A 24,613-nucleotide genomic window follows, 5' to 3' on the forward strand; every position below is an offset into this window, starting at 1 on the left:
CCATACGGATTGGCCAACGCCCCCTCAGTATTTCAGGACTTCATCCATGAGGTACTCCGGGAGTTTCTTCACAAGTTTGTTTTAGTGTACATCGACGACATCCTCATTTACTCCCGGAACCTGGCCGACCATCAACGTCACGTTGCGGAGGTCCTCCAACGTCTAAGGAGTTTTCAACTCTTCCTCAAGGCGGAAAATTTTTCTTTTCATCAACTCTCGGTGCAATTTCTAGGTTACGTCATCGACCACAGTGGCATCCGGATGGACGTGAGGAAGGTGGAAGCCATTAGGTCCTGGCCCATTCCCACAAATATCAAGCAACTCCAACGTTTCCTCGGGTTTGCAAATTTCTACCGACGCTTCATACAAGGTTATAGTTCCATTGCCAGTCCCCTCACCCATCTTCTTCGCAACCAACCAAAGTCTCTGTCCTGGTCCCCAGCAGCCACGAAAGCCTTCGAAGCTCTGAAAACTGCCTTCACTACTGCTCCCCTCCTCGTCCATCCCAACCCAGAAATCCCTTTTGTCGTGGAAGTAGATGCTTCAACCACCGGAGTGGGAGCAGTTCTATCCCAGCAGCAGGGGAACCCCAGTAAACTCCATCCATGCGCCTTCTTCTCACGCAAGCTCAGCCCGGCGGAGGTAAATTACGACATCGGTAACAGGGAACTTCTCGCCATCAAGCTGGCTCTGGAAGAATGGAGGCATTGGTTGGAGGGTGCTGAACACCCCTTCATCGTCCTCACCGACCACAAGAATCTGGGCTATCTCCGGGAAGCAAGATGGTTAAATCCACGCCAGGCTTGATGGGCACTATTCTTCACCCGATTTCACTTTTCAATCTCCTATCGTCCGGGATCTAAAAACATCAAGGTGGACGCTTTATCCAGGATCCACAGTCCAGAGGAGAGAACGGAGGAAGCAGAATCCATCCTTCCCAGCCAAGTGTTCGTAAGCCCCATCGTCTGGTCCGAAGAGACCCTACCACCATACAATGCCTCTACCAGAACCCCGCCGGGCTGTCCCGAAGGATTGCAATATGTCTCCCGCACCCAACGCAAGAATCTCATCCACTCCGCACATTCCTCTTTGGGCACTGGCCACCCGGGGGTCAATGAAACCCTCTCGCTGCTGAAAGAGCGCTTCTGGTGGCCACGCATGTCATCCGACGTACGCAGGTATGTGCAAGGATGCAAGGAATGTGCCGTATCAAAGAGCCCTCGCCATCTACCATCTGGCAAACTCCATCCTCTGCCTGTTCCCAACCGACCCTGGTCACATCTAGGAGTAGACTTCATAACGAACCTCCCAATCTCTGATGGTCACACATGCATCCTGGTAGTGGTCGATCGCTTCTCGAAGTCATGCCGTCTGATCCCTTTAAAGGGGCTACCCACGGCCATGGAATCAGCAGAGATCTTGTTCAACCACGTCTTCCGGTACTTTGGGATCCCGGAAGACATCGTCTCGGATCGGGGTCCTCAATTCATTTCTAGAGTTTGGAAGGCCTTTTTTCAGCTCCTAGGTGTGACCGTCAGCCTATCATCTGGGTATCATCCCCAATCGAATGGGCAGACGGAAAGGAAGATCCAAGAAATCAGCCGTTTCCTTCGCACATTCTGTCATGGCCACCAGAACTCCTGGAACCAGTTTCTAGGGTGGGCCGAGTACGCACAGAATTCCCTTCGTCAACCTACAACTGGGCTGACTCCATTCCAGTGCGTACTCGGGTACCAACCTCCATTATTCCCCTGGTATGGAGAGACATCTGATGTACCAGCTGTCGATTACTGGTTCCGGGAGAGTGAGAGGGTCTGGGACTCAGCTCATCAACAACTACAACGTGCACTTCGCCGACGGAAGACGACAGCGGACCTTCGTCGATCAGAATCTCCATCTTTTCAAGTAGGACAGAAGGTCTAGCTGTCCACCCGGGACATCCGCTTGCGTCAGCCCTGTAAAAAGCTGAATCCCAGGTTTATTGGCCCGTTTCCCATCGTCCAGCAGATCAATCCAGTCACCTACAAACTACAACTCCCACCGCACTACCGGATTCACCCAACCTTTCATGTGTCTCTATTAAAACCTCACCATCCTTCTGTTTCTGTTTCCCCAGAGTGTGACACAACCCAGGAGCCCCCCCTTCCACTCATCCTAGAAGACGGCACTGCCTCTCTGGTCAAGGAGATCTTGGACTCCCGGCGACGTGGTGGCCGACTAGAGTACTTGGTGGATTGGGAGGGTTACGGTTCCGAAGAACGCTCATGGGTACCTAGAGATGACATACTTGACCCCAATCTGCTGGAGGAATTCCATGCTGCGCATCCGGATCGACCCGCGCCCCGAGGTAGAGGTCGACCACGTCGTCGGGGTCTTCGGCCCTCAGGAGCGGGCCCTGGAGGGGGGGGTAATGTTATAAGCACGCCAGTCTCCTCCCACTCACAAGCACCACGCACCACTTCACCGGAGTATTAATCATCCACACCTGCAGTTCATCATCACCTCATCACCACCTCTACTTATACCCAAAGCAAACACTCAGTCACTGTCCGGTCTCGTTTGTATCACACAAGCCTCAAGGACTCCCTGATGTTACTTACCTGCTACCCGAAACCAACGTATATCCCGTCTTCAGTCTCCATCATCTCCAGTCTCCAGTCTCCATTACCTCCTGTTTCCAGTGTTCTTTGTCATCTGTCTCCATTATCTCCGAGAAGCCAGCCTTAGTTCCTACAGCTCTCCATTATTTAAGTATTCACTTAATAAACCTTCCGTATTTGCATCATATATCTCCGTGTCTTGTGTTCGTAACACTTTTAAGGTTGAACGTGGGGTGCGACAAGGATGCTCATTGTCCGGAATGTTGTACACTCTGTCAATAGAACCACTTTTACATAGATTAAGGAAAATTTTGAAAGGGGTCTCTTTAAAAAAACTATGATACTTTTAAATTGTCTGCGTACACCGATGATGTGGTTGTTTTTATTAACAGGCAAACTGATGTGGACATTTTTTATTTATACGTTTTGTTTAAGGTTTTTATGTAGTTATATATATATTTCTCATGCTACATGTAATATATAGTAATTACATTATGATTTGAAAATTAAATTTTGCCAATTAGTTTTACGTGTTAAAGGTATTATTGTTTAATTTCTCTTTGTATGTTGTTTAAGGTTGTTTATGCAGTTTAATTTGATAAATTTTGATTTATTTAACCCCAGTTTTTGTTCTCTGAGCAACAAACAATCTATAACATGTGATTGTAGACTCATTTTTAATTCCTCATAACATGGTTAGGAGAACGGGAACGTTATCGTAAAGTTACGGTAATGTTAGGATAACGTTCCCGTAACGTTACAATAACGTTAGCGCAACGCAACGTTAGGGGAACGTTCCCCTAACCTACAGGGAACGTTCTATTAACGTCAAGAAAACTTTACTGGAAAACCAACAGAGAACGTTAAAATATCCGTTCTGGGAACGTTCTAGGAACTACGCGCTAACGTTCTGGGAACCAAAAATTGTTTGCTGGGCTCTCATAACACCTGAGCAGTGCCACAGACTGATCGACTCCATGCCACGCCGCATTGGCTGTATTTCCAGACTTTGATATTCAATGATTATGCACATAGTGTAAATAAATACTAAATATATTTCTCTGTATCCTGCAGTTATCGTATTTGATGCTGTCCTATATTCTATTCAGTCGGATCATCTCATGCGCTTATAGTGTGATGGTGAGACACCACTGATTCAATATTTCGATTGAATTTTTATTTAAGATTCGAGTTGTATTTTAGAAGGTCCATGAAACATTTATCACTCAATACAAGCTCAAATAGCTCTGCAGATTTAATCTTCGTGGTAATGTGGATCTTTAATGGATATGAGGTCAAATTAAATGTGTGTGAGTCTTTAATGCTTATAATTGGTTTTAATCACACTTACTTTCTGCAATCTAAGGCCAGGTTTACACGATGAAAAACAGAAAAGTTTTTCTTTTGCAGTTTTGTAAAGTTTCAAGTACACACGACACCGTTATTAAAACAATCCGCGTTTACACAGATCCGCAAAAATGACTAAAACGCTGTATTACGACATCGGTTTGTAAAGAAAAAATACCAGAGTTCCTGACGATTTATTGACGGTTTATTGGAAGGCGATTATTCCGTCGCTAAAGAGACCATATAATACAGAGCGCTGCATTTCTCCTCATTCATAGTGAAGAGAAGCGTGCGCACATAAACAAACAAACAAACAAGATGGCGAAAAGTTTGGACATTCGAAAGGTTCTTCCATTGAAACTCGTCAACAACGACATCCACAAAGTTGTTGCACCATCTCCTCATCCTCTGATCCAAAAGTGCCGTTTAAAAACCCTTCGTCGCCGTGAATGAGTGTTAAGATTTTGCTGTAGATAAAATGTTGGCTCAGCTGGTGGTTCTAGCACTGGTGTAGTAAATCTAAATCTACAAAACATTTTAATCTAAAAAAGCGTTAAACTATTGCACAGCACAAAAAAACCCATGTAATCCGCCATTGATGTATTTATTTCTTTGTTGTGTTTGGATGTACACGCGCATACCATACTCCCACACCTAATACGCATTCGCGCAATGTAATTTTCTCATTCTTTGCGACTGCGGGGTTTACACGGAAATGAGAACGCCAGGGTTTTAAAAAACTTTCACTTTGAAACAGTTTTAAAAAACTTGCGTTATCAGTCCCCTAAAACGCTGTTTCCGTGTTAACAGACAGGCAAATCGCAAAAAATGTTTGCGCTTTCACTTGAAAACGGTCTCGTGTAAACGGCCCCTAACTTGAGTTCACTTACTCACCATTTGTGTCGCTCCTAGTCTCCAGAATGTGTGAACGCATGGGTCACAGTCTGCATGGGTCAGAGTTTGCTTACACGTGCGCACATTGCCATCAAGATCGCAACCTTTGCGTGGGGTATGCACTTTTACAGAGCCATTATGTGCGTACACAACGTTTATAAATGAGACCCCAGAGCATGATGCCGCGGCGACTGTTCAGAGTTAACCCATAAGAAAAGCACACACTCTCTCAGAACAACAGAGTTATGATACATTTGTAATCTATCATGTTTTTACCTTGAGCATGTTGCGCAGAACTATCAGTTTACATCAAAGAAACATGCGAGCAATTAATGACAGACCATACCTGTCATTCTTTACAAAATCTGGAGACTAAAGTGCAGAACATAGTTAACACAGTTAAGTAGAACAAACACAATAACTTAAATACAAATAATATAAAATAAAGCGAAGGCATTACAGGCATGTCAAAGTTGTTCACATTTCCTCACTCTTCAAATATTCTTAAAATAAAGTTACATGGAAGCTTAACTAATTGTAATGACAAATATTTTAATACATCTTCGCTTAAAGAGTAAATATTATCACTGGAATCTTTCAGGAGTTTCAAAGAAGCAAAGTAATCGCTCAATTCAATTTTAAAGACCACTAAGGAAGGATTTTTATTTTGCCATTTACATTTATGGATACGTTCGTCCATCTTTGGGATGTTGCTGTTCTTCTTCACGTTTATTTGCAGCGCAAGAGACCATCAACCCACCAAGTACAAACGTCTTTATGTCTATAAATGCAAGTTAAAACCACAGGGGATCCACCGATCAGTCTCATCGCATTACATTAAACCCCTAGAGTAGCGGAGGGTCCACACGATGTCCTGGTAGAATATTTCCAACATATGCAACCAGCAGGGATACAAAAGGATCGTACAAATTATAAGGTTAAGTATGTTCCCACCCACAGTATACACACATTACACAGCAAAAATCAACAGACCCAGAAGGCTTCACAATGCACGTTACTCAATACTACACACAATAATAAATAAACACCAGCAATCATAAATTAGTAGCCTACATGCAATTCATATAACTCAAGCTGTACACATAGCTGTCGTCAAAAGCGGTAAAATGTAAGCTGATGAATACATGAGAAATGAACGAGATGCTCTAATAACCCCCAGTCACACACACACATAAACAAACGCCGGGGGACCATTATAATTCATATTCATAAGGACTCCCCGGCACAATAAATCCCACAATACAGAATAAAACCGGTACCTGTACAAACCCTGATGTACTGCTGGCTCCCTAACACGCTCCTGAACGAGCTGCAGCATCCAAACATTAACGGCGGCCTCCCAAACTCCAGTTCAACATCAGCCCGAAGCCGCAAATTACCCTCCCCAATGTACTCACAAACACAGCATAACGTTCATCCACGTCCGGACACGGCAGCTTTGGCAAGGAACTCAGCAGTGCCCCTCTAAGATTTAAACACTTACTCTTATAACTTCCTGCATTCAACACCAATCAGGTGTGTGCAATTAAACATATAGAGATGAGAACCCTGCACCATACCGTAGAGCTACACCGCCTACACTTACACATCGATCGTTCTGAGCAGCGCTGCTTGATGTCCGACAACAAGACTAAATATATTTAAGAATTTTAGTAGACTCATGCCCATCATGCATTCAAATTGGCGCGGTTGGCAATAATTTTATTTAATAAAATGTAATGTATAAAACTCTAAAACTATTAACAAATTAATTATTTAACTAAATATGTAAATAGTTGAAATACATGCACTGTTTTTATACCGAAATGTTTAAAATATATACTCACAAAAGGAAGAAATGTGTGGTCCCCACCAGGGGCGATCATGGGCGTAAATCTCATTTAACAGTAGGGGGGACAATAAACATAACATTTCTCAAGAGCAATTTTTGAAGGGGACACAAATAATCCAGTCAAAAAAACGTTGAGTTTCAGTCAACCGAATGTTTAGCTCAGTGCTCAAATTGAATCAAGTCTTCTGTGGATCCCCACCATAAGACTTTTTTTTGGTGGGGGTTAGTCTCACAATATACAATTTATACAAAATACACAATATATTTTATCATAATATGCATAACTATATCCAGTTTATTAAAAACATGCTTACATGAAGGAACAGGCTTCTTTTACTGTATTTTGGATCAAATCAATCCAGGCTTGCTGCACAGAAATGACTTTTGAACAGTGGTGTACATCCAACAGAATAATTCTAGCATTAATAACCTATGTAGTATTTACTATTTTCCCTAAAACAACTGAACGATTTACAAGTTGTGATAATAATGTTTCGTCCAAAAGACTTTAAATGCAAGAAACAATTTTTTTAGATATTAAAAATATGAATTGTGACAAGACTGGCTGTTAGTCTGTGTGTTAGTGTTGTGGGGATTTTTCAAGGATTTCAGTGCAGTTAACAGTCATGGCAAGGGACCGTTATGAGCAAGTCTGTCAGTCAGCAGACCAGTCAACCATTTCAGGCCAAAAGTCTGTTTTATTCAGGAAATAACTATGGCTATCAATATGTCACTCCTGCATTTATATGCCAATGTAATTCCCCAAAATTGCCAGCATGTATGTGGTTGTTGGTCTTGGCAGCATGAAAAACAAGTTATCACATTCTGAATGGATTATATATAGAACCCGCACAACGAGCACTCCCTTAGTGCCGCCGCTCAGGCGCATCAAGCTCTGTGCGTAGGGCACCAAGTGCTGAGGGGGCACCAAAAATACCCGTATAATTGTTTTTAATCTAATATTATTACATTAGGCTATAGAAAAGTTATTAGGCAGGCACATTTTAGCAATGTATATGAAAAAAAAACGGCCGAACAATCCCATATCAGCTTGCAATCTGAATTTAGATTTTACTGTTAATCATTGATAGTTTTTTTGTTTCGATTTACGCCCATGGGGGCGATTTTAGGGTCCGAGCTTTAGGGGTGCTGAGCACCCAATGAGCCCCACTGCCACCACCCACCCTCTTTTCACACAAAAACAAAAAAATATGTCTATTGAAAAATAACTTTATCATTTTAACATTGATTCAACTAACTCCAAAATCCAGATTTTTTCCCCCTTTTTTGAAACCTTTTTTTGCAGAACAGAACTCCTTGCATGGCAATCCCTTTAAAGTAAGAACGTTAGAACGGAGCCGTTTTAACTAACTAAACCTAAAATATTGAATGAGTCGCTAAAACATCCAAACAAGGTTTGAGACCTTTTCAGGACACCAGCTTAATTGTGAGAGTTCACACAGACAGCCCCCTGTAACAAACGCAAAACCTTCTTCACACAGCTTCTCCTGACCCTTAACTCCATGTGCCTCCTTTTGTATCAACACTCATCAGATCTGTTCATCTTCTGGTCACACGCCAGTCTGAACTTTCATAAACCAATATAAGTCATCAATAAATAATAATAAAACAAGCTTCACATCAAGAGCAAAAAAAAGAAGGTGAAACCAAAGTCCAAAATATCCAGATAATTTACAGAGGTCTTGAAAATACTAAGAAAGTAAAGATATAAAGATTTTTTTTATTGAACCTTTTGCTATAACAAAACAATGTTACAACAGAAACTTAACAAAGAAACACTTAGATTAATGAAACGAGAGAAGAAAAAAAACATTTCCATGGCTCGAAACAGACAAGACAAAAATAAAGAATAACCATAAAACAGATCAAAAACAAATACATGAGAGGGAGTTACACAAATAATATAAATAAATAAAAAATTACAAATTAAATAGGTTGAAAAGCTTATAATCAGTGCAAATTTTACAAGTCCTTTGTGCTTTCATATTGGAGGAAAACATAATTGTTTTTAAATACAGTTTTATCTCTTGTAGAAAAACTATAAAAATAGGTTTGCTATTAGAAAATTTACATTTATGTATATAAAATTTACACAGAGAAAGAAATAGGTTGATTATAAAACAAGCATTTTGGTCACCTTCAAAAAAACCAAAAATAACAGTTTTGGGGTTCATAACAAAGCCCTTCAAAATAGTATTTGAAATAAACAAACCAACATGTTGAGTACAGTTGCACGACCAAAACAAGTGAAGAAGAGATTCAGTGTCATTCTGACAAAAGAAGCATTTGGTGTCAAAGTCAGATCTAAATTTTTTCTTTAGAAAAGTTTTGGAAGGGTAAATGTTATGGAGTATTTTAAAGGATATTTCTTTGACTTTATTAGAAAGAAGATATTTTTGTTGCATGGACCATATCATTTTCCAGTTTAGATTATCAAAAAGGCTGTTCCAGTATGAAACAGCAGAAGGGGCACAGACAAAGCTCTCAATAAGAAAAGCTCTTACCTTAAGATTTCTTCCTTTTTTACTAGTAAAACATAATTTACCCGAAGGTGTATCGCTAGGCTCAGGTAAAGAGACTTCTGAAAATAAAGAACAGTTTCTAAAAAGCATGCATATGCCAGATGGAATAGCATCCATAACAATGGCAAACTCCCTAGGAGTTACTGGTATATTTTATTTAGACAGAAATTCTGAATACCTAAGAAGCATGCCTTCCTTATTGAATAGCTGGCCAACATGCAATATTCCATTACTGAACCACTGTTTAAAGAACAAACACCTATTTTTAAATAGAATGTTTTTATTGTTCCAAATGTAACATCGATGAGGGGAAAAGTTATGTTTGTACATAAGAGTCCAAGCCAAAAGAGCCTGTTTGTGAAAATGAGATCGCTTAAGGGGAAGTATTTGAATATCATAATTGCACATTAAAACAAATTTTATGCCACCAAATTGTGAAAATGCAAATTGGGCGAAATAGATTCCCAATCGAGGTAGGATTAATGAGAAATTGACTGAGCCAGTTTATTTTAAATGAATTATTCATTGTATTAAAATCAATAAAGTTTAATCCACCCTTATTGTGAGAGTTTACTAACACAGATTTTTTAAGATAATGAGGTTTGTTTTTCCACAGGAAATGATATAGCATTCCATAGATTACTTTACATGTGGACTTGTCAATGTACAATGACTGCGCAGCATACGCAAGGCGAGACAGACCCTCCGCTTTAACAAGTAATCCCCCACCTGTCCCTCTGTAGCCAGCAGTTAAACCTTTTCTTTGTTTTAGATATAATTGGATTAAAATTTGTGGAACATCTGAGGTTATCTTTAATTATCTGTATACCCAAATATGTGACACAAGTTTTAACAGCAATACCATTGATTGAGGAATCTTAACAGTTTTTAAGGGAAAATAATTCACATTTTTTAAGATTAAGATATAAACCTGAAGCCTTTGAGAAGAGCTGGAGAATATCTAATGCTAAGGATATTTGGTGAGAGTCTTCCAAGAACAGGACAGTATCATCTGCTAATTGGCTAATTATCAACTCCGAGTTTCCAATACTAATACCTTTAAGATGACTTGCTTTGATGTATGAACTTAAAAATTGTGTTGTTATTAAAAATAAGTAGGGAGATACTGGACATCCCTGTTGTACACCACGTTTTAAGTAGAATCCCAGATAGCAAATAGTAATTGAAACTATGTTAAATCAACATCCCGCTGTCAACGATAAATTCATTGAATCAACAGCGAACTCTGATGTTGATTCTTCATCATGTTGCACCCTCTATTATCATTGAAACAACGTTTAAATCCGACCTAGAGATCAACAGAATTTCAATGGTATTTCGATTACAATGGATATTGAAACAATGCTGAAATCCCAGCATATCAACAAAACTTCAATGGTGTTTTAATATACCACAGGTTTATGTGCCAAGGTCCAGAATTGTGCCAAGGTCCAGAAATGAGCTGTGTCCGGTGCAGTACGTTGTTGTTGATCTCCCGGTCAACCAAAAATCGATGGATTTTCAATCATATTTCCCGGTCAACTATATGTTGATGACTCTTCAACAACAGCGTCGTTTCCCGGTCAACTATAAAGCAATGACTTTTCAACACATTCAGCGATCGCCCGGTAAACCAAATATCAATGCTTAATCAATCATACATATAACTATAGATCAATGTTGTTCCAATATTGTTGGCATCAACATTAATAACGTCAGGTTTCCATCAATATGGTAATGGTGATTCAACATTTATTTTGCATTGAAATTTCAACATCAACCATAATGGATCAACCAGATGGAAAAACAATGTTTATTCAATGTTGGCTTGCTGTCTGGGATCTGGGAGAAGTATTATTACCTAATTTAATGGAACTATTACCATTTGTAAATAGCATTTTGATCATTTTATAAAATGATTCACCAAATCCAATCTTATGTATTGTTTGAAATACATCACTCTTGCGCTTCAGAAAGAATCACTTCCTCTGACACTCTGGTCCAAACGCCAGGGCGATCACGTTTCCATGACGACTGACCAGAAAAGACGCACGTGACGTCATGTTTACGTGACTCCAGACTGTTAAAATGAGTATCAAAAGAACGATAAACTTTAACAACAGAGACACAGGTCCGCAGTTTAGTTGTTTTTGTTTCACGCACTAGCAGTTAATAAACAGAACTGAATGCGTCTCGCGGAAGAACATATTAACCGGCGCTACTTCTCTTCGTTTATGACTATGGACGAGTCACCCAGGTCCTGTGCTACTCCACACCGGCGGCGACCCGCTGGACTAAAATAGTCCGAAAATAAACACTGACTCCAGTACTCACCGATATGGTTTTCGCAATCAGAACAACTCTATGTAAAATGAAAGAAGTGTGAGACAGCTTTGGAGCAACTTAGTTGATTCACAACACTACATAACTGGTTCTCACTCCATGTGTGTTTCGCGCTGGATGACAGTCGCGCTGAGCGGTGCAAGAGAAGAGGAAGAGACACCATTTGCTAAACAGGGATGTTTCATTTCACCCTTAACTTAGTTTTAGGGGTGCTGAAGCAAGGGGCTAGCCTCGCCCATGGTCCGCACACTGATGTAAATTGCAAAATTGCTTCATCATGCACATTAGCATTGTGGCTTACAAATCCCCTTTAAACAGGCACAGGTTTTATCCTTAATAAGGCACAAGAAAAACACATTAAAGCAACAAAACAAATCTAAATCTCAATATAAATAACACCCCATGTACACATCAAATCCACACAAAACATCACAGTCCACAATATAAAAAAGGCTTAATGTCAAACTCATCATTCAGCCCTAATAGTGACTTCAAGTATATTTCAAGTGTAAATCCAATGTAGAACTGTAGAAACTGCTACAGTTGTCATCATTTTATAAAAACTTGTGTAATTGTCAAGGCCAGTAGGTCCAACTATGGAGGTGTAAAGATGCAACACGGGTTGAATGGTAAGGTAAGGTTTGTATGAAAGTATTGGGATTATGACTGTAGATTTATCATCTCAACAAAATAAAAAATGAATACAAATAAAACATAGAAAACATTTAACCATTTGTGTTTTCAATAACGATCAAGATATTATATATTTCAATGTGAAAATAAAGAGTTTTACTTGACCTTATCTATTCTTGTGGCGTACAGTATAATGAATTTGATCATACAACTGAACTCATGAATCATAGAAGAAATGAAAATGATAATGATTAAATTATACATAATGCTTATCAGTGAGTTAGTGATGCGCGGATGGCGGTTAAATCCGCGGGCGCTGCGGATGATCCGCGGGTCGGGTGGGTCGGGTAATAAAAAATATATTCTGGTTAATTGTGGGTGGGTCGCGGGTTGATGAGATCATTCGTTAATAATACAATTATTTATAACAACATTTCTTTAAAATACGAATGTGTTTTAATAGTTTTATGCAGAAATGGAGGCGAAACAGATCGGGGAGAAACTTTCAGTTAGATGAGTCCTCAGAGGAAAAGTGTTATTCTGGGACAAACAAGATCGCTTATTCCCACCACTGCGGCGCCTTGCTAGGAGAATATTGTGCATTCCTGCAACAAGCTGTGCAAAGCGAACGCTCATTAGTGCGGGTTTTAGAGGCGAGGCGGAATCGTCTGAATCCAGGCACAGTAGATGCTATTCTGTGTTTGCACAGTGCAAAAGAAAAGGCCAAGTAGCTAATGCTCCACCATCTCTTTCTTACCTTTTTATAATCTGAAGAACCGCTTTGGCCCACAAAGAACCTTTTGTGAAACAGAAAAGGTTCTTTGGATGTTAAAAGTTCTCTATGGAACCATTTAGATGAAAGGTTCTTCTATGGCATCGTAAAGCACCATTATTCTTAAGAGTGTGCTCCTGGAGTGCAAAGTTTACCTTCGACCTTAATCAAACACCTGAACCAGGGAATAAAGTTTATACATTTTATTGTTACTTTCAAAGCAATAGCAAACTGTCAGATTTATTGAAATTACTGTCTGCTGAATAAAACAGAAAAAAACATTATAAAAGTACAAAAATGAATTACACATTGTAAGTGAACACATCTCATCATACAGCTACCTTAACGGATAGCAACAGTCATTTAAAATGCAAAAAAAATCTTTCACAGCATTAATCGTTTGGATTAAGTACCTGATGATATGGAGCAGGGGTCTCAACTCTGCCCCCCAGATCCACTTTCCTCTAAACCCTTTAACTCCATTCTTGATTAAATTCACCCACCTGCCACTTTCTATAATAATCCTAAAGACATTGATTGTGTCCTGCTGGTGTGTTTCGTTCTTATTGGAGCGAAATTCTGCAGGAAAGTGAACCTGAGGAACCTAGCTTTAGAATATGCGGATCTCCTCCAGGGCATCAGGAATTCATGCCTCTATTTCAATGGCCACTCTTTTTGGACAGAAGTAACCATATTTATTGTAAGATGTTTTTTTCTGAGTTGGAGTCAAGTCGCAGTCGGACGCTCCTGCTTACTTCTCTGCGCTTACTCTGTCGCTTTTATACTTTTATATTTTATCTCCTTTTATCACCTAATTTTAACTTCGGCACAGTGCTCAAACGTATTACTACAAAAATCAGAATTATCTTATTTGACCAGCCTCCAACTGAAAGCTTACATTCTGGGGAAGAGAAAACACAACTGTCTACACTCATAAGGATAAGAGAAAATGCCTTCTCTGGAATCTACTTGGTGCATAAACTGCCACAAACTTTTACAAAGGATTGCAGTTCTTGAAACAAAGTTACTTGTGGGACCACCAATCCAGACGGAACACAAATCAGAGCTCCGTCATGGACGCCCTCAGCACACAGCCGGTGAGTCCCATAAATCTAGTACTCCTCGACCGGCCTTTCTGAGTGTAGAGAAACAAGCCGATCGACTTACAAACAGATGGCATAAACAGGGAGCGAGACCTAAAGGCATTCGAGACATCAGACTGTCACGAGTATCACATATTGCCGCAGCAGCATCCTCTACCCCAAATACGGCTACAAGGATTGCAAACACTGGTCTCCAAACACCGCCCATACATCTTGAGAACAGATTTGAAGTATTATTCAATGAGGAATCCCCAAATTTGATGAATGTGTCTGAACACAGACTAAATCAGCCAGCAGCTAACTCTGATTTTAACAGGCGCTCAAGGTCGAACAGACAGCGGCACTCAGCTCAAAGCGCAGCTGAGCCCAGGACTCTGATAGTGGGTGACTCCATAATCAGAAACATTAGTAGCAGGGATACAACTACGTGCTGCCTTCCACAAGCAACAACTTCTGATGTAAACAGGGAACTTCAGAACATTCTGATGAAACATAAGACTGTAAATCGACTCATCATTCATGTGGGGAAAAATGATATTCATAAAGAACAGTCAGAACTTCTTAAGAAGGACTTCAATGAACTCATTGAAACACTAAAAACACTGAATGTTCAAACATTCATCAGTGGACCACTCCCAGCAAGAGGAACAAACAGGTTTTCACGTTTGCTTGGGCTTAATACATGGCTGCAAAAAACCTGCAATATAAAAGGAGTGAACTTCATTGACAAAAACTTCAATATTTTCTGGAGTCAGAGGCAACTGTTTCAACAAAATGGCCACCAGCTAAACAAACTGGGTTCAAGATTGCTTAAGGACAATATCTTCTTCTCCCTCAGTCATCCTTCTGCCAATCCACTCAACCAGAATGGCACACACACACCCGAACACAGTGTGAATGACCACATGTCTTCACCTCAGCACCTGGTTGGACATGCTGTTGACACGTCACACAATGATAACACCACTCAGTTCATGGACACCATCTCAGCTGAGCCCTGCCCACCGAGCTCCACACAGACAGACTGTGACATATTAGAACTGCTCCAAGATTCAGCACCCAAGGACGACTTCCTGGAAAACAGCCAGGGAAACCAGGACAGCGTATTACAGCCTCTGATAACACCAGAGATACAGCCCCTCTCACCAGACACGTTATCTCTCTCCCCAGCATCTCCACTTCTGTGCTTCTCAGAGAAAATGGAAAACTGGTGTATCTGGCCTCCCCAAAAAGACCATAAGACAGATGCAGCTCATACAGAACGCTGCGGCAAGGATTCTGAGCAGAACCAGAAAATATGGTCATATCACACCAGTCCTCAGGTCTTTACACTGGCTACCAGTTACATATAGGATAGATTTTAAAGTTTTATTACTGGTATATAAATAGTTCAATGGCCTAGGACCTGAATACATTGCAGATATGCTCATTGAATACAGACCCAAAAGAACACTTAGGTCATTAGGATCACATCAGCTAGAAATACCAAGGGTTCTCTCCAAGCAAGGAGAGTCTGCATTTAGCTATTATGCCAGTCGCAGCTGGAACCAGCTTCCAGAAGAGATCAGATGTGCTCCCACAGTAGCCACATTCAAATCCAGACTCAAAACACTACATACATGTAAACGAAGTATGTTTGCTTAGAAGAACTTGTTCTCCATGTTGTTAAAAAAAATTACATTTACATTTATTCATTTGGCTGACGCTTTTATCCAAAGCGACTTACAAGTAGTTTTTTACAGTGGCACATTACTGCAGAGCGATTAAGGGTAAGGTCCTTGCTCAAGGGGACTTCAGTCATGACCTGCTGGCACTGAGATTCGAACTGGCAACCTTCACAAGCCCAACGCTCTAACCACTAGGCCACAGCTGACTCATGTTTACATTTACATTTAGTCATTTAGCAGACGCTTTTATCCAAAGCGACTTACAAAGAGTTCGGGGAGCAATAAGGGATATGTCATAAAAGAGCAATAGTGCTAATACAAAGTTACTAGTTTCAAAAACAGCTAGACCTATACCTATTGAGAGAAGAGTGTTAGTTTACGTTTCTTTTTCATTTGTCTGTCACGTGTTCACCGAAGAGGTGTGTTTTAAGTAGTTTTTTGAAGGTTGTGAGAGATGTGATTGACCGGACCGCATCAGGAAGAATGTTCCACCAGGAAGGAGTTGTGAAGGAGAAAGAGCGGGAAAGGGATTAAGTTCCCTTATGAGAAGGTATTACAAGGCGCTGCTCGTTTGCTGAACGCAGGGTTCTTGATGGGGTGTAGGAGTGTAGTAGGGTGTGAAAGTATGCTATGTGTGAAAGATCCAGTGATAGTCCTGTATGCAAACATCAGTGACTTGAATCTGATCCGGGCTTCAACCGGTAGCCAGTGGATAGAGATGAACAGGGGTGTCACATGAGCCCTTTTGGGCTGTTGGAAGATGAGGCGTGCTGCTGCATTCTGAACCAGCTGAAGTGGTTTGATAGCCTTTGCAGGAAGAAAATCAAGGAGAGCATTGAAGTAGTCCAACCTTGAGATTACCTGAGGTAGGGAGTAACTTTGAGAATGTTAAATAAGGCATATCAGCATGATCGCGTTGTCTTGGCAATGTGATCAATGAAGGACAACTGTTCATCAAATGTGACTCCGAGGTTACTGGCTGATTCGGAGGGAGTGATTTGTCCAGCTGGATTGTGAGATCGTGTTTGACCGTGGGGTGTGCCGGAAACACGAGTAGTTCTGTCTTGGCCGGGTTCAGCTGCAGGTGATGCTCTTTCATCCAAGCTGAGATGTCATCTAGGCAGGCTGTTATGCGAGCTGCTACAGTGGTATCGTCTGGGTGAAACGAGATGTAGATCTGGGTGTTATCAGCACAACAGTGATACGAGAAGCCATGTGCCCGTATGATGGGTCCTAAAGATGTCATGTAGATGGAAAAAAGCAGCGGTCCAAGCATCGATCCCTGAGAGACCCCAGTGATCATATGGTGAGCAATGGACAGCGAGCCCCTTCATGACACCTTGAATGATCTGCTGGAGAGGTAGGATTGGGACCAGCGGAGAGGGGAGCCAGAGATTTCTAAGCATGACAGACATGGTTGCTAGCAGTATCTGGTGATTGACCGTGTCAAACACTGCAGATAGGTCTAGCAGACTCAGTACCGAGGATTTGGATTCCGCCTTGGCTAGCCGCAGTGCTTCTGTGACCGATAGCAGTGCAGTCTCAGTGGAGTGGTTTGTTTTGAAGCCAGACTGCTTGTCATCCAGTAGATTGTTCTGGGATAGATATGAGGAAACTTGGTTGAAAACTGCCCTTTCAAGAGTTTTCGCAATAGAAGAGGGGTAAAAGTAGTGTCCAAGTGAAAAATCAGTCCTCAGCAGTCAAAGAGGTAGTGGGTGGAGGAGGAGAGGGCAAAATAAGAGAGTTAAAGGTCTTAAAAAGCTGCCAAGTGTTAGGTGCATTGCTCACCTTGCTGGTATAAAAATATGTTTTCGCCATTGTAACAGTAGCAGAGAAAGAGGAGAGTAGTTATTGGCAGTCCCCTAGATCAGCGAGACTCTTGGTCTTGTGCCATTTCCTTTCAGCAGCCCTGAGTGTACTTCGTTGTTTACGGCGGATGTCAGACATCCAAGGGCAGAAGGGGGTGACACGAGCTGGTCTGGAGGACAAAGGACATCGATTATCTAGACAGGATGTAAGTTTAGAGCATAAGGTGTCGGTGGCAGTGTCAGCATCTAGAGTTGCAAAGTTGGAGGGAAGAGAGGATGACACTTTAGCAGAGAGGGTGCTAGGGGAGAGAGAGCAAAGGTTCCGTCTAAAATAAACAGGTGATTGTGTTGGTGTAGTGCATGTAGGGAGGAGCATGTTAAAAGCGATGAAGAAGTGGTCAGAAATGTGAAGAGGTGTGACTTTAATGTTGTCAGTGGCGCAGTTAAGGGTGTAGATGAGATCAAGCTGGTTTCCTGATCTGTGAGTACCGGCTGTGGCGAGGCGTGTGAGGTCAAACGAGGCAGTGAGAGTGTGGAAGTCAGATACATAGGGTTTGTCCAAGTGGATAATGAAGTCCCCAAGGACTATGAGAGGGCCACCATCCTCCGGAAATGATGAGAGCAGCACATCTAACTCTTCAAGTTGTGCAGAGGATCTGGGGGGCGGTAAACTACGACAAAACTGAGCTGAGGTGGAGAAGTGATATTAAAAGCGTGGTATTCAAATGAGTAGTTGTTGCATAGGAAAGAAAGTGTGGAATATTTTCAATTATTGTTGATAAGCAAACCTGTGCCAGTTTGGTGGGGAGAGTGAGCGAAGGAATAGTTTGTGGAGAGAGCAGCAGGTGTGGCTGAGACCTCAGGACTAATCCATGTCTCAGTAAGACCTAGAATGTCAATGTCCGACTGGCTAGCGAAGTCTTGATCACAGTGGCGGTTCTAGACAAAATTTACTTGTGGGCCAAGGAGGGGCCAGTGTTTAACCAGAGGGGCACATTAAAAAAATGGCAACAAATGATATTTAAAGATTAAAAACTTTATTTTACTTTACAATCATATAAACATTTATTTTGTACAGCAGTGCAAGAGTGAGTGCAGGTGCAAAAGAGGTAGGGCCATAAAAAATGCATCCAGGGTACAACAATGTGCCATTTTCTTTTGTGGACAGTTGTGTCCACACTTAACTTGGCATAACAATGCTGGATTATACCAGTTTGGCCTGAAGCTCCGTTTTCTGTCCCCCATCAAAGTGGTTGGGAATATATTCAAGATGGCAGGGCAAGACTGGTACATCATTCTTGGACTTGCTGATATCTGTAGAAAGATGTACAGTAAACACACATTTAATGACTTATGCATGTATATCGACATGTATTTCAATTTATAAGCCAAGTATTTACTTAAAAAAATAAACATTAGAGTCATATTGTCACAAAAAGGAATTTACAGCAGAAAGCACCATTTTAAGGACACACAGTAGGCCAACAAGGAAATTATCATTGCACTGTTTTGCAAATACTAAAGACCTTCTTCATCACAAACCTGATGGTGCAGTACTTGATCCACATGGATCCATTTTCTGTCCCTCTGGCTGTTCCCCTCTCTGTCCCTGTATATTTTCTTCCTCCTCACCCTCTTCTTCATGCTCATCACCCTCTGGAATTTCCCACTCTGTGTCAGAGCCCTTACTTTAATCACATGCTCTCTCTCCAACCTCCACTGACTCATCTGGCTCTCCCTCTTCCTGCTCCTCAACACCTTGATTTGTTTCTCTCACTTTTTTGTTTACTGGGGCAAAAGAGGATGCTATTTCCCTTCCTCGTTTCATGATAACTATAAGAAAAATAACTTAGGGGCATGCATTACATTTCTTTGCCTATTATGGGAACATGTGTGCAATATATGTACACAATAAAGGATACAACTTTGTAAATATCACATGTAATGCTATTTTTGTCTTCATTTATAAATATTGTATATGTATTAGCCATTCATGGTCAATGCATATATTGCAGTATATTGAAAAATATAAGCACTAGTTTCCCATATATGGAAATGCATTATGTAATATATAGCATTACATTTTGAATTTTGTTCCGTAAGGGCATTGTGCAGACCTAGTAGAAAGGATACTGACATTTAGATATTCGCTTCTGCTTCAACAACTTTGCTTAGATATGAATATGTCTCTAAACATATCGAAACCAGACATTTACAAACTTTATTTTATTATCAATGTAAGGAACAAAAGTAACATGGTTATGTGCAAGAACAACAAGTCACTTATGAGATCAAATCATTTTTTCTTACCTGCTTCGACTCTTGCACCAGGAGAAATTGTAGCTCCGCTCTCCAAGAGTAGTTGCTGAGCCGAGCAGCACCGCAGGCGGCTACAGTATTTGGGTGCGCCGCTTTAATTTACCCGTGTAGAACGTTGAGTCGTATTAGTTCCGCTTTTGGCGCTCGCATGTAAAATCATAATTAATTGATACTTATTTTTTGGTCAGCACGGGGGTGGCCACGGGGGTGGCCAGGGACATTTCTACAGAGGCACGGGCCTCCCTAGGCCTCCGTGTAGAACCGCCACTGCTTGATCACAGCTGACTGGCAGTTCCAGAGACGGCTGTCTCCTCCTCCAAGCCAAGCTTCACGGTCGCGGCGGCCGTCCCTGAATCACCAGTAGCTCACTGGCCCACTGACCTGCCAGCACTTTCATGGTTTCCCTGACTCCCGACGCAGTTGGAATTACAAACACATTCCAGGAGGAGAAGTCCTTCTCCCACCACAAAAAGCGAGTGGTATTAATGCAATCCTAAATGAGATGATTAAATACACAGACCAAAAAATCACAAAAACTGTATATTTCGCAAGATCTGGAACCAAGGTCTCATCACTCCAAGCCATAAAAGCGGAGACAAATTCGACACTAATAATTACTGTGGAATATGTGTACACAGCAACCAAGATAAACTCTCTTCTGTAACATTCTTAACAGCTCATTCTCATTTATCTAATCTACAGAAACATCCTGAGAAAATGCCAAATCGTGGAGTAAGACAGGGCTGCAGTCTACGTCCTAGGAGGAGAGACATGCCGTGTATAAATCCCAGTGTTGATTGTTGAATTCAGACAGACGCAGCATTAATCAAACATGGAGAAGCTTTACAGGTACGTGTATCTGCTGATCTTACTGGGTAGGTACAACATCAACGTTTCATGTATGGACATTCAATGTTCATTTAAACTCATATCTTCTAATTCAACTTTCATTTTAAAAAAAATTCTCATTTTAAACTTTTAATCTTACTATCTATGTGTTGTGTATATATCCTTTTTTTCAATGAACTTTACAGCTTCTGTATTTCGTGTCTGTTTTTTTTGCTGGATTTTTAGATCAACTTTACAAAGCAAATCAAATATGAAGTCAATGCTCTTCTGTACATGTAAATGCACATCGACGAGTCAAATCGCGATTGGTCCATAGCTCAGTAGTTTTGCAGATATTTGGGTATGATGACTCATTTCAGCCTGATGGTGGATGACTAATGACATGAATGCTTCAGTAGGTTCTAAGAGGAACGTATTCAAATCACACGTCAATGCTTTGTGATGTCGTCATCATGCAAACAATGTTTGATTTTATTACCAAGTGATTAAAAGTACCATGTGATACATCCACTTATAGCACAAGAGAGCTGAAGTAAGGGAACCGCAATGACCGAAATCATTTCTTTGTTAATTTTTTAACAAGATCTTTGTCATTTCAAGAAAAGGCAAATGGAATGGAAGGTACAACACTGAAGCACATTAGACAGTAATACAATGCATTTTTAAGAATTTCTATGAATGTGATCCTGCGTTATACAACGTCTTACTAGTTGTATTAACAGAGTGCTCATCACTAACAGAAATAGTTTGCTTTATAATCGGATCAATTGGAAACTTTTCCCAAGACTTTAACAGTAACCCCAGGTGAGACCTTTCTCATGGATGCACACGTCCACATCTAAGAAAAAACAGAAACAATTGATCAATATCAAATCTCTCTTATCTTCTGTAGATGTTCCAGCCATTGCTACTGAGACCTTCTATTGTGGTGGAATGAAGGGACGTAATGTGCATGTTCATATTCCTGGAAATAACAAGATCCTGACCCTTTGGTTCATAGCAGGTAAATGACACATCAAATGCTCATACATAACATCAGTGGGAATGCGTTCCTTACTGGGGATGAAAAGATTCTTTCTCTATGTGAGGTGGAGGTATACGCTGAAGGTAGAATTTTATAATATCAACTAATAATAAAAGGTTGGGGGTCAGCTGTGGCCCAGCGGTTAGAGCGTTGGGCTTGTGATCAGAAGGTTTGAATCTCAGTGCCAGCAGGTCATGACTGAAGTGCCCTTGAGTCAAGTCAAGTCAAGTCAGCTTTATTTATATAGCGCTTTTTACAATTTTCATTGTTACAAAGCAGCTGTACAAGAAAACATTGACTATAAGCAAAAAATAAAAGGTTATGGAAGTTGAGCAAGACACCTTACCCCTGATTGCTCTGCAGTAATGTGCCACTGTATAAAACTACTTGTAAGTCGCTTTGGATAAAAGCTTCTAATAAATGTAAATGTTATTTTGAGACTGTGTTTGATTTGTATGAACGTTTTTTTTAGACATCTGTAAAAAGGAGAACAGCTTTAAAGATGCGGTTCAGCTTCAGAGAGGATTTGACTGACTTTATAATGAGAGACAACATCCTTCAACAGGTAAGAAACAAACAAGCAAACAAAGGGATGTAAAGATGCACTCAGCTGATCTCTCAATACGATGAATTGACAACACATTTTTTCAAAATGAGTTGAGACAAATTATAAATACAGAACTTTTCACTTTCATTATTTCTCAAATGCTGCACACTTCTTTGTAAAATAAGAATACATTTTATGTCAAACAACAAAACTAAACTGCTATTTTAAAACAAATTCCTAAGCAAATTCAAAATGAATAATACAAAAGTATCTTTGAAATAAACAAACTAAGAATTTCTTGGATTTTTTCATTGAAGAAATATATATCAATGTTTTCCGAGCTTAAAGTTGACACAGCGGCCCCTTCTGTTCAAGACATGTATTGCGTTTCAAAAAACATCTCAACTGGCTTGAATCGTCACATATCATAATCGATGTTCAACTGGCTCATAGTGAATTGTTACATCCCTACAAACAAACAAACACACTAACTAACCTATTTTAGAACATATATGATATAAATGAAGTTTAAAATGAACACAATAATCAACTAAATAACATGATCTATTTTTTATGTTTTTCTGTGAAACATCTAAAGGTCTTAACAGATTGCACATTTTTCACACTTGGAATCTATTCTGGCTAGCAGAGGATTATTAAATGTGAGGAAGTGATCAAAGCAGATGAAAAATGTGAGTCTGTTCTCAAAACTGCATTCAACGAAATTACTCAAGAAATATGAATGTGCACATGAAGATGATCTTAAAAATCGTAAATGAATTTTAAGCAAGTGTTTGGTTTACAGGTTCTTTGGGTCAATGAGAGAAAAGCTGGAAACCCAAAAAATGTCTGTGATTTGGCACTTTAACCTGAAACATTCTGATCTCCATAATGTCTTTAGTGGCACCTATTTACTTCTAATTCTTCCGTACCACATTTTGAAGTCAGTCAAACCACAATCTTCTTTTAAAATGTTTACTTCAAAAACATAAAATAAAACTGTTACATAGACATGGTACGCACATTCAAAAAACTGTGTTGCTTCCAACGTCTCTAACGTCCAATCGCTTGTGTCATGACATAGTGTGATCTGACTGGAAGCTCAAAATAATTAAATATAATCAGATATAAACATTACTTAATATGCATTCTAAACCCAAAAATATTTCTTACGAATGTTCATGAAATATTTTCTTATTATTTTTACAAAATTATTATTCCCCGGCCCCTAATTGGTTAGGCAAGAAGACTAAGCAATTATTCTTTTGTCACCAGAAGATAAACACCAGTAATGTTTTTTGTAAAGATCGTTTTGTGACTTTGGCCTCAATAAACTCCTAATTTGTTGCTTATTAATAATACGTATAGTAGTTTTTAGGTTTAGGTATTGATAATATGTGGTTTATAAGTACTAATAAACAGCCAATATGTCAATAATAAGCATGCTAATAATCAACTAGTTAATAGTGAGAAATGGTCCCTATTCTGAAGTGTTTACCAAATATGTCCTCCAGTCATCACTGTATAAATGTAGTGTGGTGTCTTCTCTTCACACACCAGGAGAAAAGGTGTCAGTATTTAGTTCATTAACTGATCTCACAGAAGAATGTGGATTTACTTCCTTTCTCCTGTGATACCTCCATCAGGTCGATTTTTGAAGACGGCATGGATGTATTCTCCCTTAATTCTATGCGTGTGCTCATGCATGTATTGCGATTGGTTGAGCAGGTTAGAGTTAAAAAAATAAAATGGGGGCCAAAAAAACACCCAGAGCACAGTTATTGTGTAAATACATTTATATTTTCTCTTTTTACAGCTTTAGTTTGCATTTGTAGCAAAACATTTTTATTGTAATTTTAACATATTAGATTATGACAAAAGTGTGTTGTGGAATTTTCTTATTCCTTACACTAGGTTGAGTCAACTTTGACAAATGCAATACACAGAGAGGTGAGGTTACTTTGCAAAGTATTTTATTGACATTCAGTCTGCATCACAAGCAATGAGAATAGTGCAGAGAGAAGGCGCTCTTTCCTCCTGCAGACAGAGAATATATATGATTCAAACGTGACACCCCCTCCTTTTGCCCCCCAGCAAGAATCCCGAGCTGGTTTACGAGAAGTGATGCCCTTTATTCCAAACAGAACATCTTGGCCCCTGCTGGAGGGCAAAGGCAGAGTGGTATGACGCGTATAGAGAAAAACATGATAACATTTTTTAAAGAAAACATAGATAAACACTTAATAAACATATAGACAGACACATCAAGAAGCTAGACTAGAAAATGTCCATTACATGCGTCTTCTATTTCA

The sequence above is a fragment of the Barbatula barbatula genome (genome assembly GCF_947034865.1).
Source record: "Barbatula barbatula genome assembly, chromosome: 1".
Taxonomy (NCBI): domain Eukaryota; kingdom Metazoa; phylum Chordata; class Actinopteri; order Cypriniformes; family Nemacheilidae; genus Barbatula; species Barbatula barbatula.